The sequence below is a fragment of the Penaeus monodon genome, chromosome 14 (assembly GCF_015228065.2).
Source record: "Penaeus monodon isolate SGIC_2016 chromosome 14, NSTDA_Pmon_1, whole genome shotgun sequence".
NCBI classification, from domain to species: Eukaryota; Metazoa; Arthropoda; class Malacostraca; order Decapoda; family Penaeidae; genus Penaeus; species Penaeus monodon.
In genome coordinates, this window is record NC_051399.1 from 16,923,157 (window position 1) to 16,941,519 (window position 18,363).

The 18,363-nt window shown below is 33.0% G+C and overlaps 1 protein-coding gene across 1 annotated transcript in view; it reads right to left on the bottom strand.

Annotated features, from left to right (window-relative positions):
- Nucleotides 1-18,363, bottom strand: part of LOC119580931 (Down syndrome cell adhesion molecule-like protein Dscam2) — a gene marked incomplete at both ends in the record, with an annotated part of 234,172 nt that overhangs the window by 23,154 nt on the left and 192,655 nt on the right.

Consider the following 18,363-nt stretch of genomic DNA (forward strand, 5'->3'; position numbering starts at 1 on the left):
GTCTAAAAAAGGCTTATGAAAACAAAAAAAAAAGACAAGATCATGTTTTAACATTTAAATTAGTTCGAAAAAGAAAAAGACAAGGGACTTGTACAGAAAAACCCAAACTATCGAAGAGGAAATTAAGCGACGCACCAGTCTAGGCTGGGGCGCCCCTTCTGACAAAGATATACTAAGGGGCTCCTTGCCATTTGTTTAAAGAAAAACTTTATCCAATGTGCCCCACCCAAAATTTTACCTAGATCAGAAAAAATGGACACAAAAAATTTTGGAGGGAAACTAAAAAATGCAAGAGGGGGGCGAGAGATTTATGTGGGGAATTTTAAACCCAAGAATTGGATGAGGGCGACGTGGGCGGGAACAGACAAAAGGGAAGATATAATAAAAAAAAGAAAAAAGGGCAGGTCAAAAACTGGGACAGGAAAAAAGACGGGCAAAAAAAGTAACAGCGGGTTTTTAGATAAAAAGAGGGGCAAGGGGCCAGACCAATGACAAGATGGCAGGACGAAATAAGTAAAATGGGGGCCCCAGACGGAAAAAAAAAACAAGGAGATGAGATGATGTGATGATTTGGTGGTTTTTGTGTTTTTGGGGTGTGGTATGTGTGTGTGTGTGTGTGTGTGTTTGGGGGTGTGGGGGTGTTGGTGTGTGTGTGTGTTTGTGTTTGTGTGTGTGTGTCGGTGGTAGTGTTTGTGTGGGGTGTTTGGACATTTATATAATCCCCATATATTAAAAATATGCAAGAAATTTTTATATATAAAAAAAATTTTTATATATTATTTTATATAATATATAAATACAATACAACAATAATATAATATATAAATATATATTTAATAATATTATAATATGTGTGTGTGTGGTGTGTGGGGTGTGTGGTGTGTGTGGTGTGTGTGGGTGTTTGTGTGGGTTGTATTAATATATTTTTTTTTTAAAATATAACCCCACACACACTCCCCACACACCACACCCCCAAAAAAACAACACCACCACACACACACAAACACACACAACACATATATATATAATAATATATTATATATAAATATATATATAACACGCATTTTTAATATATATATTAATAATATAAAATATAATATATATTAATATATATATATATATATATATATAATAAACACAACACACACACACGAGTAAATAAATATAAAATTGTATAAAAATTTTATATATTTATAATAATTTAAAATTTATATATAATATATATTAATATATTATTATAATATATATATTTATATATGTGTGTGGGGTTGGTTTTTGTGGTGTGGTGTGGTTTTGTGTGTGTTGTTGTAGTATAGATTTTCTATTGAATAATAAATTAAAAAAAATATAAATAATATAATAATATATTAAAAATAATATAATTATATATATTATATATATTATGTGTGTGGGGGTGTGGTGTTGTGGGTGTGTGTGTGTGGTGGTGTTGGTGTGTGTGTGTGTGTGTGGGTGGGTGGGGTGTGTGTGTGTGGTTTTTGAAGATCGGATTTAAGAATGGACATCGAGGGCTATACTTTAAATTGAATACATACCTGAATGTGCACTATATTCACGCGTAAGCTACATGGTTACCCGCTTTTTGGATATTTCTAAACTAATTTGACTGCCCTTAATTTTGGTCTTAAATGAAAACAATATGCATTATTAAGTAATTAAGGGCCCTAAAGAAAAGAAAAGCGCCCCTGGTAGTTTCCCAATTTTTAAATAAAAATCAATCAGGGGACTTTGTAGAAATGGGCTTAAAAAGGGGTCCAGGGTGGAAACAAAAAAAACCCGATAACATGTATTTCCGTAGAATTAAAACCAAGTATGAACTAAATCTACGACACACACACACACACACACACACCCACACAACAACACAACAACCACAACCACAACACACACACACCAATACACCACACCAAACTAATAATAACATATATATACAACAATATAAATTATAAAATATAATTAAAAATATATTATATTAATATATATATAATTAATAAATTATAAATTTAAAGTAACCAAAACACTGTGGGTATATGTGTGTACCCGGGTTTTGATGTTTCAAAACATGCCATCCCCCTCCTCGTAAGTGATTGGTGAGTCGTGGCCCCGGGTCCGGGAGAGTTAAAGCTTTAACGGACCTCGTAACTGGAATTTTTTGTAGGGGGGGGCTTCAGTGTAACCTCAGGCGGAGGGCGATGGTTTGGGAAGGATCTAATTTGGGAACGGAACGGCTCCGAGAATTGGATTTTTAGCCAACAATACCAAGACGCTCTCGCGCCAGACTGTGTCTGGAGGGTAAAAACGAATTAAATTTGAAAGCGGGCGCTCCCATTTTATAGCTTTAAATTTAAAGAAAAAAATAAATTGATATGTATATATATAAAATATAATTATATTATATATTTATATATTATATATAAAATTATTATATATATTATATATTGGTATATTATATTATAATTATATTTAAATATATTTTTATATGTTTAATATTAATATATATTAATATGTTAAAATATACAATAAAATGTGTAATAAATTTTAAAATTTTATAATATATAATATATAAAAATAATATTTTTAAAATATATTGTGTGTGTGGTGTGTGTGTGTGTGTGTGTGTGGTGTGTGGGTGTGTGTGCGTGTGTGTGTGTGGTATTTTTGCGTGGTGAGTTGCGTGGTGTGCGTGTGTGGGTGTGTGTGTGTGTGTTTTCGTGGTGTGGTGTGTGTGTATGTACATGTACGTTGCGTGGATGTGTGTGGTGCGGTTCGCGTATGTGTATAGTTTTTTATTACTTTAATATTAGATATCAATGAATTTGAAACCTCAGCTGTGTAAAAAGGGTGAAAATATTATATATATATATATATTATATATATATATAATTATATATGCAATAATATATATATATTTTATATTAATATTAATATATAAATCACCTATATATAATAATATTATTATATAAAAATATATTATATTACATACAACATACATTAATATATATATAAATTCTTTTAACGGGAGGTTCATTTGAGCGCCAGGTCACAGCATGTACTTAATTGTGTTTTTTATGTTGTGAGCCTGGAGTGGTACTGGTGGGTCCCAGTTCCTTTCACGGGGAGTGCCCGGGGGACCTTTTGGTAATCTTTTCTTATTTTTCCGGTTGGGGCCAGCACTTGATTGGGCTGGCTGGCCAACCAGTGGCTAGGGAGGCAACAAAGGGGAAGTTCCATTCCCAAAGGGAAAAAAAGCGGCGGTCGGTGACACGAACCCCCCCGAATTCAGATGCCTCGGACAGTCTTATCCGACAATTAAAACCTTTGGCCCCCGCGGCCCTTTACGTCATGGGTTTTCCCTGATTTTTTTTTAGAAATTTAAAGGGGGGTTGCCCGCCTTCGCCCGGGGTTTTTTTTCGAGTCACCACTTATTTTCCCGCACTGACTGAGCTGGTTGGCCCCCCGGGCTAGGGAGGGAATCGAGGGGAAGTTCCTTGCCCAAAGGGGAAAAAACGCCCGGCCGGGACCGAACCCTCGAAAATCGATTGCCCTCGTGACAGATTAAGCCGACGCTCTAAACCTTTGGCCACCCCGGCCCCCCTATATATAAATTTTTATATATTATATATATATTTTTTATATTATAAAAACACAAATAGAATAAATGTACTATATAATAATATATATAAAATATTATATATAATATAATAATATATATATATATAATATATATAGCCGCGGTGGCCCAGTGGTTTGAGACGGGTCAAGACTGCACGACGGCAATTGATTTTGACTTCACCCGATTTCCCCACCTAGCCCCGGGTGGCCAAGCGCCTAAATCAGTGTGGTCCCCAAACCCCCGGGTAAATAGAGAAAGATTACCCAAAAAAGGTAACCCCCGGGCCACTCTCCCGGGGAAAAGGGAATGGGGACCCTACCCCGTACCCCCAGGAGCACACAAAAAAAACACAATTAAGTATCACGGCGGTCAAATGAACCTACGTAGAAAAAAAAAAAAAAAATATATAGTTATATATATATATAATATATATATAATATATATTTATAATATATATTATAATTTTAAAAAATATATTAAATAATAAATTTGGGAAAATTTTAAAAAGTTCAATAAACACTTTTCAATAACGTATATTCATAATTAAAACACACCCTCTCTCTTTTATATATAAGTAATATATATATATATAATATATATTTTATAATATATAAAGAATATTGATAAAGTTCATTATATATTTTATATTCTTTATAATTTTATAAATAAATTTTTAAAATATATAAAATTTTTACATATATAATTTAAATTTTTGTATATATACCATTCAACACCAAAAACACACACACACCCACACACCCCACCACAAACCACACACATAGTGTGGTGTGCGGTAGAACACACCCCACACACACACAATACACACACACACCACACGCACACACGAAAATATAATATTAATATATATATTTTATAATATATATAAAATATATTATATTATATTAAAATATATTTTTTTAATTTTTTTTTTTTTTTTTTTTTTTTTTTTTTTTTTTTTTTTTTTTTACCCGAATTCATTCCACGCAGGACAAGGCCCCCTAAGTTTATTAGTGAGAGGTTTTATGGGAATCCCCCCTTGCCTGATTGGAGCCCTTTTAATCAACCGCGGTTTGTACCACGGGGGTGACTTTTTTACGACAAAAAACGTTGATTCTAAAAGGGGATATGCGTTTTCTGGCAGGCAACGAGGTGAATTCCCCAAGGAGCAAAAGCGCCGGCCGGTGATCGAACACCGAATCAGATTCCCCGTGACAGTCTTTAGTCCGATGCTCTAACCCCCGGCCCACACACACACACACACACACACACAATATATATATATTTTATAAAAAATTTATATATATATATATATATTTTTTTTTTTTTTTTTTTTTTTTATTTTTTATTATTATTATTTTTTAACCCCAAGTCCCAAAAAAAAAAAAAACATTTAGTTGTTTTTTAAAAGGCTTGATTGGCCTTTGAACAATGGAGCCCCAGCGGGTGACATAATACCCAATTTTAGCGGGCTTCCCCCAAAAGCAGCCAAGTGCCTGTGGGACACCATTGACGACCGTTGGGAAGCGTCACTTCCCATTTTTATAAAATTAGCAAAATTTAAAAAAAAGCAATTGGGCGCCTCACAAGGGGGTCAAACTCGACTTGTTGAGAAACCCTTTATGATAAAAAAAAATATTCAGGAAATTGTTTTTAGAAGCAGCATTGCTATCCATTCCTAAAAATTTGATGATAGCGTTTTAAACGTAGAGTTCCCTGGTGGGCCCAAGCCCCAGGGGCGCGTGCCGACGCAATAAGGCTCAGGGTTTTTAAAAAAACATCACAAATGGAAATTTTGCAACTACAAACAAAAAAAAAGCAGGGCTTGTAGAATAAAGACAAGCTAAAAAAAGACCCCGGGGGATAGCTTTTTTTAAATAATAGCAAAATCAAAATATCAGAGGGTTTTGGGCCCTATCAAAAAATCAAAAGAAAAAAACACTGCAAAATTGAAAAAATCATTTACGATGGAACCCAATTTTGACTTCCCAAAGAATTGCTCATTACTCGCCATACATACACACAACACCGGCAAAACCCTCCCCCTTTTCCCGACACCAAGGGAAGCCCCTGGCTGCAATATTTACTTTTCACAGAAATTTTATTACAAAAAAAGATCTTAAATAGATGAGCTTTTCCCAGCCTAGAAGCCGTGAGGAAACCTAGGGCCCCCATGAAATTCGAATAAAAGATAAAACATTTAATCAGATGACATCATTAAGTTGCTAGAAGTGTAAATGAAATTTGGGGAAAAATCACACTTTTTCCAAACTCATGGGACTTGCCCACACATTCCCCTATTAAAGGAGGGGTAACCCCGATCGCCCTCTCCTACCACCCAAATGCGATGACAAGTTTCTTTTGAAGGCAGGAGCGAAAGTTAACAGTAGGCTACGCATTTTTTTAATTTCAGTAATTTTAAAAGTTTACGAGCAGGCGGGCCTCCAAAGGGGCCAAACTCAATCAACTAGTAAAGCTGGAAGTTACCAAGAGGGAATTGCCAAAAAAAAATATTTTATTTAGTATTTTTTAAAATGAAAAAAGCCTACGACATGACATGGCGATATGGCCTATTCAGAAAACTATGCTTGGATTTCGTGGAAATTGCCTTTTTTTTTCAGAATTTCATTCTGAAGAACGTTTGCTGTCAAATTATTTTCCCACAAAGTCACTTTTTGGACATTTTTGTCCAGGCAAACGCGGTCCCCCAGGAAAAGTCTTTCACCAAAATTTTTTTTATGCAGTAAAAGACATCTTACCACTCCTCCTCGGGGAAACTTATATACTCACTGTAGTTGATGTGATTATGGGATTTTAGCAATAATGCAGAATTTTCGGTAAATTGCATCCCCTGGGACTGGAGCTCTTTAAATGGGGCCCTCAGTGGGGTTTTAAGTTTTCCACAAGAAGAGTATGGGGTTTTTTTTTCAAAGGGAAAAGGCCGAACATAGGCTAATTGACAACCACCCAATACCATTCAAAAATTTTGTAGATTTTTGGTCACTTTGTTTTGTAGATCATTTTTGGGAAAAACCAATTTGGGCAGTTTTAAAAAAAAAAGTTCAAGAGCACTAAATTTTTTAAAATGCATTTTGGTAACAAAAGGGGGGCTGATAGACAGTCTTTGAAGGTTTTTAAACCCGATTTGGTCAAAGTGATTTTGGGTCAAAAGTGTATGGTCGGGATCAAAAACAAATTGAAAGGTTTGGAGCTGGCATATACCCCTTTTGCATCTCTGGCTTATAGCCCGATGAAGCAAAAAATCAAAAAGGCCTTCGGGATTTGTGTGTTTTTTTTATTCCCTTTGGTTTCTTAATTGCAGTTTTGTTTGACATGAATTCCAAAGTCTGTTGTGTGTGGGTGGTTGTGTGTGTGTGTGTGTGTTGTGTGCGTGCGTGTGTGCGTGTGTGTGGTTTATTTGTGTGGTGTGTGTGTGGTGTGTGTGTGGGGTGTGGGTGGTGTGTGTGTGGTGTGGGTGGTGGTGTGCGTGTGTGGTATGCACACACAACCCCCACCAAAATAATATATATTATATTAAAATATATAATAATAAATATATATATATAAATACACACACACACACAAATTAAAGGGAAACACACACACACACACACACACACACACACACACAAAAACACACAAACACACCACACACAAAAATATATATAAAAATATATATATAATATAATTTTAAAATACATTATAATAAATAATAAAATAATATAATATAATATAAATAAATATTTTATATAAATTTTTAAAAGTATTATGGTATGTGTGTGGGTGTGGGTGTGGTTTGAGCGGCGTGGGGTGTATGTTTTCAAATAATAAATTAAAATAAAAATATTAATAAAATAAATATATACATATACACACACCAAAAAACACACACACACACACCACACACACACATTAAAAATTAAAAATTTTAAAAATATAATAAAAATAATATATAAAAATTTTTAATAAAACCACACACACACACAAAATAATAACCACACACACCACACACACACAAAACACAAACCAAATATATATATAATAATATATTAAAAAAATAAATAATATATATATATAATATGTAATATGAAAATCAATATATATATATAATATATATATTATATTATATATAATATAAAATATTAAATATATATATAAAATATATAATATATATTATATATATAATATATATATATTATATATATATATATAATAAAAATTTGTATTATGTGATGTGGGTGGGGTGTGTGTGGTTTTTAGCGAGCGTGTGTGTGTATTTTTATAAAATATATAATTATATTAAAATATATTATATAATATAATATAAATATATATATTTTAATTAAAAAATATAAAATATATATAATAATTTTTTAATTTATATAATATTTTATTTATACTACACAACCACGCTCGCCAAAAAAAACCCCCACAACACACCACCACAACACATTAAACGTATATAATTATATATATATATAAAATTTTTATATATATATATAATATATAATATATAATATATATTATTGTAATTTTAAAATATAATAAATATAAATAATAATATATATATATATTATAAAGTATGTATATATAATAATATATATATATAATTATATATAATATATATTATAATATATATATATATATTGGTGTGTGTGTGTTGTGTGTGTGTGTGGTGTGTGGTATACATAAATTGTGTGTGTGTGTGTGTATATATATATATAATATATAAATAAATATATATATTTTATACAATTAATATATGTGGTGTGTGTGTGGTGGTGGGTGTGTGTGTGTGGTATATGTATAATATATATAAATATATATATTTAATTATATATATAATATAATTTTATGATATAAAACACACAAAAGCCGCTCAAACACACACCACACACCACACACATACAATATATCAGTTAAAATATTATAATATTTTTAATTAAAAATATATAATATATATATATATATTAATTTTTTTTTTTTTTTTTTTTAGTATAATATATAATTATTTATTATAATATATATATATATAGTGGTGGTGTGTGTGTGTTTGGGGTTGGGGTGTGTGTGGGGTGTGGTGCATGTGTGTAACATAAATTTGTGTGTGTGGTTTTTATATATATTTAATATTATATATATATAATATATATATTATAAAATTTTATAAAAATATTTTGGTGTGGTGTGTGTGATACACACACGCACCAAACAAAACACCACACACAAACCCCACCACACAAACACACAACAACAACACACCAAAAACCACATACCCCCCACAACACACGCAAAAAAAACGCACGCAAAAACCCACAACACACACACACAACACACCACACACAACCCCACACAAGATGTGGAATCAGCGAAAAAACTGCAAGTAGAGCAACCAAGGGAAGTACAAGAAAACACACAAAAGCCGAAAGGGCCCTTTTGCATTTTTTTGTTCATCGGGATATAAGACCCGAGATGCATAGAGGTATATGCCCCGCATCCAAACCCTTTTAAACTTGTTTTTGACCGAGCCATACACGATTTACCCAAAAAACTTAGACCCAATCAGGGCTTTAAAACCCTTTGCAAAGACTGCTATCATCCCCATTTGTTTTCCGAAAAGACTTTAATAAATTTGGCTCTTGAAAATTTTTTTTTTAAATGACCAGTGGCTTTTTAAAAGAGTCTACAACAAAGATAACCAAGAAACTAGCATAAAATTTTTAATAGGTATTTGGGGGGTGTCTAGAGTTGCCCGATGTTCGGCCCTTTCCCAGTGAAAAATAACCCCCCTACTCTTTCTGTGGAAAAATTAAAACCCCCCTGGGGGCCCCCGTTATGAAGCAGCTCCAGTGCCAGGGGGGCAAAATTTCCCAGAAATTTTGCATTATTGCTGGGAAGCCATAATCCAACACAGCGACAGGGGTATATAAGATTCGAGGAGGAGCTGGTAAGATGTTTTTAGCATAAAAATATGTTGGTGACAAGACATTTTCCTTTTGGGGGCCCCGTTTGCCCGGACAAAAAAGCCGAAAAAAAGGCAGTCGGAAAATAATTTTTACAGCAAACGTTCTGTCAGAAAGAAAATTTGAATAAAACAAGGAAGTTCCCGTAAACCAAAAGCATGAAGTTTTCTGAATAGGCCATTCGCCATGTCATGTCGTAGGCTTTTTCTAATCTAAAAAAAACTAAAATCAAATCATCTTTTTTTGGGAATTGCCCCTTGGGAAAGACTTTTAGCTTTTCTAGTTAGGAGGGGTCCCTTCGGAGGGCCCCACTGCCGTCAACTAAATTACTGGAATTTAAAAAAAGCGTAGTACTGTTAACAACCTCCATGCCTGCAAAGAACTTGTCATCGCAATTTTTGGGGAGGGGATGGCAGATCTGGATTACCCCCCCTTTAATTGGAAAGATGTGGGCGAAGGCCTGGTTTTGGGAAAAATGTGAACTTTTCCCAAATTTTATTTTACACTTCAGAAAATTAAGATGTCATCATGATTAAAATGCTTTTTCATCTATATCGAATTTATCGGGGCCCAGGGGTGTTCCTCTACAGCCTTTTGGGGTCGGGCCTCATCTATTGAAAATCTTTATTTTAACAAAGTCATTCCGTGGGAAATGAATAGGTTAGCTCAGCGGCTTCCCTTGGGGTCAGAAAACGATGGGAATTTCCGAGTGTTGTGTAAAGTACGATGGGGAGTACATGAGCAAATCTTTAGGAGAGTCGAAATTGGTTTCCCCGTGAATGATTTTTTAAATTTTTCAAGAGTTTTTTCTTATGATTTTATGATTTGGGGCCAAACCTTGAATTTGATTGATTTATTGTAAGACAAAGCTATGCGGGGGGCTCTTTTGTGTTAATTATTCTACGCCCTGCTCTGTTTTGTTTGTAGTTTCAAAAATTCTCATTTTTGATTTTTTTTTTTTTAAAAACCCGTAGGCCCTTTTGCGTCGGGACAGCGCCCGCGGCAATTGGGGGGCACCAGGAAATTACGCTTAAAGATAGTCGAAGTTTTAGGAATGGAAGCAATGCGTTCTATAATCGAATTTGATATTGTTTTCTTTTTTCATCAAGGTTTCTCCAAAAAGTTCGAGCTTGACCTCCTGTGAAGGCGACCAAATCGTTTCTTTCTTAAAAATTTTGCATGAATATTTAACAAAAGGGGAAAGGGGATCGTTTCCAAAAGAGTCGTAATGGGGCCCCAGGCACTTGGGTGTATGATGGAGAGACCAGCTCAAACCCATTATCGTTACCGGTCGGGCTACCATTTTCAGAAGGACCCGATCAGAGCCATTTTTTCAAAACAATACACAAATTTTTTTTTTTTTGGAACTTGGGTTAAAAAAATAAAAAAAAATAAAAATAAAAAAAAAAAAAAAAAAATATATTTAAAAATATATATATATATATATATATATATATATGTGTGTGTGTGTGTGTGTGTGTGTGGGCCAAAAGGGTTTGAGCACGGGGCTCAAGACTGGACGGCATCGAGTTGAGTGTTCGAGTCACCGGCCGGGGCGTTTCTCCCTTTGGGGAGGAAAATTTACCTCGATTGCCTCCTAGAAAACACATTCGCCTTAGGAACTCAAACTATTTTTCGTAGAATCACCCCGTGGTACAAAACGCGGTGATTAGGAAGGGATCAATCAGGCAGGGTGGCATTGCCATATACTCTACTAAAACTTAGAGAGGCCTAGTCCCGCAGTGGAATGAAGTTGGGAAAAAAAAAAAAAAAAAAAAAAAAAAAAAAAAAAAAAAAAAAAAAATTATATATATATATTAATATATATATATATATAAAATTAATAATAAATATTAAAATATATATTATATATAATTTCGGTGTGGTGTGTGTGTTGGGGGTGAGTTGTTTGGGGTTTTTGGGGTTAACGCACAACACACATATGTGTGGTGTGGGTGTGTGTGTGGGTGGTGTGGTGTGTGTGGTTATGAATTGTAATATACATTAAATTTAAAATAGATTTATATATATAATTTTAATAATATATAATATATAAAGATATATAATATATATAGAACATTATCAATATATTTTTATATATACTAATTTAAATAAAATTAAAATTAATATATATACAAATATATATTAAAAAAAGAGAGGAGGTGTGTATATATATATGAATATACGTATATATGTAAAGTGTTAAAAATGAACATTTTTCAAACTACCAAATATAATATTGTATATATTGTATATATAATATAAATTTATATTATATATATAATAATATATTATATTAATAATATACATATATAATTTTTTTTTTTTTTTTTCTACGATAGGTTCATTTTGACCGCCGTATACTTAATTGTAGTTTTTTAGTTGGATGCTCCCGGAGTGAGACTGTAGGGCCCCAGTTCCTTTCCACGGAGAGTGCCGGGGGGACCTTTTTTTTTTTTCGGTAATCATTCTCTCTATTTTTCCCCCGGGGTTGGAACAGCCGACTAGGCGGCTTTGGCCCCCCAGTGGCTAGGAGGCAAACGAGGTGAAGTCTAACTAGATTGCCGTCGGCCCGTCTTTTATCCGATGCCTAACCACCCGGGCCCCCGCGGGATATATATAAATATATAAATATATTATAATATAATATTATTATATATATATATATATTAAAATGTCAATATATATTTCTATTATGTGTGTATAATAAAAAATTATTTTATTATAATAATTATATAATTAAATATATGGGGCCGCGGGGGCGAATGGGTTTGAGCGTCGGATTAAATCTGTCACGACGGGAAAACGAGTTCGAGGGTTTGAGTCACCCGGGCCGGGGGCGTTTTTTCCCTTGGGAAGGAACTTCACCTCGATTGCCGCCTAGCCCTGGGTGGCCCCCCCAGCTCAAGTCATGCGGGTAAAAGAATGGGGATCGATAAAAAAAACCGGGCGGAAGGGAATGGCAAACCACCCCTTAAATGCTAAAAAAATCTGGAAGCTCATGATCGTCAAGGCCCCGGTGGCCAAATGGTTAAATTTTCGGACTCAAACGTCAGACGGGAAATTTATTCGAGGGTTCGAGTCACCGACCGCCGCGTTGTTCCCTTGGGGAAGGAACTTCACCTCTATTTCCTACCTAGCCATGGGGGGGCCACCCAGCCCAGTCAAATGTGGGCCCCAAGCCCGGATAAAAAGAGAGAATGATACCTAAAAGGGACCACCGGCATCTCCGTGGGAAAGGGAAATGGGGGCCCTACCAGTACTCACTCCAAAGCATCACAACATGAAAAAAACAAATTAAGTATCATGGTTTACCCTGGCGGCTCAGACATGAATACCGTTAAAAAATATATATTATATAAATATATTGTATGTGTATTTTTATATATAATTATATTATATATAAATAAAATATATATGTATGTAGTATAAAATATATATATATATATATATATATAATATAAATTAATAGATATTAAAAATATAAATATATATATATATATATATTTATATATATTATTCCTTTTTCACAGATGAGGGATATCGATTCATTGATATTCTATAATTAAAAGTAATAAAAATATAACATAGGAACGCAACACACACATGCACACGCACGTAATGTGAAAAAACCCTACCACACACCACACACACGAAAAACCCCCCCAACACCCCCCGCACCACACCAACTACACACACCCAAATAAACCCCCACAACGCACACACACACACACAACACACACCCACACAAACACACAACAACACACACACAATAAATAATTTAAAATAATATAATATATATTAATTTAAATAATAATACCATATATTGTGTATATAATACAAAATATATAATATAAAGTAAACAATTTTTAAATATTATAAATATAATATTTATATAATTAAATACAATATATATAATTAATAAAATATTATACAATATAAAAATAATATATATATATAATCTATATATATATAAAAAATCCAAATTTTTATTTTTATTTAAATTAAAGCTATAAAATGGGAGCGCCCCTTTCAAAGTTAAATTTGTTTTGCCCCAAAAACGTCATGGCCGGAGAGCGAGTCTTTGGGATACGTTTCAAAAGTGGCCCAATTTACGGAGCCTTCCCTTAACCCGAACTGATCCTTTACCAACCATCGCTACCGACCCGAGGTTACATGAAGTCCCACAGAAATTTCCCGGTTTCGAGGGTTTCCCTCAACTTTTAACCTGCCGGGCCGGGCCCCCAACATCACCAAACACATCTAAACGGAGGAGGATGTCGTGTATGAAAAACATCTAAACCCCGGGACACACATATACACGCACAGTGGTTGTTAAACATTAAAATTATAATATATATATAATATAATAATATAATATATAATTAAATATATATATATATATTAATATATATGTATGATATATAGTAAATTAAGTGGGTGTGGTTATGTGTGTGTTGGGGTGTGTGGGGGTGTGTGTGTGTGGGTGTGTGTGTTGTGTGTGTGTGTGTGTGGTTTTGTGCGTAGTTTAAGTTCATACTTTGGTTGTTTATACGTGAAACAGTTAGTCGGTGATGTTTTTGTTTCCCCCCTGACACCTTTTAAGTCCCAATTTTTAAAAGTATCCACTGATTTATATTTATTTAAAAAGGGAACTAAACCTGTGGCGGTTTTTCTATTTCATTATGGGGCCTTTTAAATTTCTTACAATATGCATGATTTTTTTTATTTTTAAAACCCAATTTACAGGCAAGTCAGAATTGTTAAGAAATATCCAAGAAGCGGGTACACCCTGTACGCTTCATGCGTGAATAAGTGACATTCAGGTAGTATTTTAAATTTAAGTGATAGACCCCGAGCCATTCTATCAACCCAAAACATTCTAAACACACACCACACACACACACACCCAACACACCACACCCCCCACAAAACCCCACACCCCCACACACAACAACACACACAACACACAACCCCCAATATTATATATAATTTTTATATAATATTATTAATTAAATATATATATAATATATATATTTATTTTTTTTTTCTATTCAATTTTGTAAAAGCGAACAACACCACACACACACACCACCCAAAAACCCCACACACACACACAAAACCATATATATATATAAAAATATATATATATATATAATATATTATATATATATAATATTTATATATGTATAAAACATATTAAAATTTATTAAAATAATTTAATAACTCGTGGGTTGGTGTGGGGATAATAATAATATAAATAATTTTTAAAAATAAATTAATATATATATATATAACATAATAAAATTTATATATACATAGTGAATTTATGTATACATATCATATATGTAAATGGACATAATAAAATATATTTATTTATATATATATATATAATATATATATAATATAATATATTATAAATATAAAATGCGTGTATATATAAAATTTTTTTTTTTATATTTATATTTTGTGTGTGTGTGTGTGTGTGTGTGGTGTGGTGTTGTGTTGTGTGTGTGTGTGGGTTGGGGGTGTGTTATATTTATTATAAAATATAACTACACACACACACACAACAAAACACCACCACACACCCCCCCACACACACACACACACACACACACAAGAATAAAAATATTTATATAAATATATAATATTTTATATATAAGGAGATGGTATTTTATATATATTAATTTTATATATAATATATATTAATTATATAAAAATTCTTTCTATATTTTAAAATTGTGAATATTTAAAAGTCAACACACACACACCCAACACATAACCCCGACAACCCCAAAACACACACACACACACACACACACACACACCACACACACACAACACACACACACACAACCACACACACCAATACCAAAACAAACCCCACACACACAACAATCCTCATCATATCATCTGCGTTTTTTGTTTTCCCGTTCGGCCCAATTTTTCTTATTTTTGCATGCCATCTTGCATTGGTCTGGCCCCTTTACCCTTTTTAAATTTTCTATAAAACCCGTGGTTTCTTCTTTTTCCGTTTTTGTCCCGTCTCCGATGTATAGACCTGCCCTTTTTTTTTTTTTATGATTTTTTATCTTCCACTTTTTTCCGTTCCCGATCCCGTGCCCTCATCCGATCTCTTGGTTAATTTTCCCCGCATCAATCCTCCGTCCCCCCTTGGCATTATTGTTTCCTCTCCCGTAATTTTTTTGTAGTCCCTGTTTCTGATCCAAGGGCAAATTTTGGTAGGGGACATTGGATAAAAATTTTTCTTTTAAACATAAGGGAAGGAGCCTCTTAGTTGATACGTTCAAAGGCGCCCCAGCCGACTGGGCGTCGCTTATTTCCTCTTCGATAGATGTGTTTTTTGTACAAAATGCCTTACTGTTCGTTCAACTGAAAATTTCTGTTTTAACATGATCTTAGTCTTTTTTTTTTTCAAAGTCCCGATTTTCAGCTTCTTATTAATATTTATTAGTTCTGCATTTCCATTTGCAGATTTACAAAAAAGAACAATATCATCTGCAAATCTTAGATTGTTCAGGTTTGCTGTATTCGATACCCTTTTCCATTCCTTTTTAGCTTTTTTAAAAATTTCCCCAAAAAAGCTGTAAAAAGTTTTTTGGGGAGATGGATCGCCCGTCTAACACATTTTTTAAGGTTTTTATCGGTTTTCCTGTGGGTTATGGTTGCTGTCCCTTTTGTATTAAATTTCCCGTATTTTTCAATATACCTCCCTACTCTCTTCTTCGGTAGCTTCTATTTCTGCTGGTTTTTTGGGGAAACAAATCCTTTCAGATCGAGGTTTCCATATTTGTTTTTTTTTCTTTCATTTGGGGGTGTTGGGAAGTGGTCGGTGTTGGAACCATGCGGAAGCCCCGCCTGTTCTCTAAACTTTAGAAACCAGAATGTCAAGATGCGAGTTGTGAAACTTTTGTTTAAAAGTTGTAAGTAACTGAAAGGGGCTTATTTGGCGGTAGTTTTTTTGATCCTTTCTGTCCCCCTTTTTTTTTATCAAATAAATTGCATTTTTTCCCGCTTCCCTTGTAAGGAAATTTTTTAAAAGACTGGCTATTTCACTGTTTCAAATTTCCTATATCTTATAAGGCTAACTAATTTCCCTCTTCCCTGGGTTTTCCCCCCTCTATGCCTTTAAGCGCTTTTTAATTTTTTTTTTTGATTAGGGAGCTTAGTTACTGCGTTCTTTTATCCGTGCGTTCATTTGGTTTATAGATCCCTGTAAAATCTTCCAATCTTTTGATTCCCCTTTTATTATATGTCCCCTTCTCCATTTGGTTCTTTATTGCATTCATTTTATTTCCCCTTTTTCCGAGTCTCTTTTAACTGTTTCATGCAGTACCTTAAATCATTGTTTCATTATTATTTGGGTATTGAATATCCGTACATCTTCTCTCTCTTTTTATTTATAGTGTTAGTTAATCGGCTAATTCTATTTTGTCCTTGTTTGACGATACTTTCATGACCCTATGTTTGCATAAGCTCTTAGTTTACCGATAACTTGCATATGTGTGTGTGTGTGTGTTGTGTGTGTTGGTATACATAAATATATATATATATAAATATATATATATAATATATATAGTATATATATATATAATAATATATATATATATATATGTATATATATATACATATATATATATATATATATAATATATATATATATATATATATATATGTGTGTGTGTGTGTGTGTGTGTGTGTGTGTGTGTGTGGTGTGTGTGTGTGTGTACATAAATAAATATAAATAATAGTATATTTTATAATATATATAATAGAATATATATATATATATATATTATATACTACATGTATATATACATATATATATATATATATATATATATATATATATATACATATATAATATATGGTGTGTGTGTGTGTGGTGTGTGTGTGTGTGTGTGTGTGTGTGTGGTGTCTGTGTGTGTGTGTGTGTGTGTGTGAATGAAATCTCCTTTATATCTTGCGGAGATAAAAGACTGTGGAAAGGATTCAGTGATATACAAATAAATCACACTAAAACACGACTAAAGCCCCGCCCAATCCCTCGTCATATATATGCATATAGATTTTTTTTTAATGATTATTATAGGAATCAGTTTGAGGTACTGAGGGGATGTATAAAGAAATATTCAAAACAAGACGAAACTTTGATTATAAACTAATGTGATAATTCATTTTGTAACAATACAATGCATATTATTAGTGATAATAATAGTAATAATAATGATAATAATAATAATGATAATAATAATAATGATAATGATAATATAATAATAATAACAATGTTTACTATCATATACATATATATATGTATATGTATATATATATATATATATATATATATATATATATATATATATATATATATGTATATGTGTGTGTGTGTGTGGTGTGTGTGGTGTGTGTGTGTGTGTGTGTGTGTGTGTGTGTGTGGTGTGTGTGTAAGTGTGTTGAAACAAAGGTTACACCCAATAGCTTCAGATTATCCACTGAAATTATTAAGACTCCATTAATCAGGAGACACGTAAGCTGAGGAAACTGTATTCTAGTTCGACTTAATTCCTTGGACTTGGTAGGTTTAATTTTATACCCCATCAAGAGCACCCCGTAATTATCGTCAGGTTCTAAAGTGAAGTATCGTCAACATATACCAACATTTTATTAGTAATATGGACGATATCTTTTAATAAATTTAAGAGCAAGGCCAAGACACTACCTGGAGGAATCCCAAGGACACTACAAATG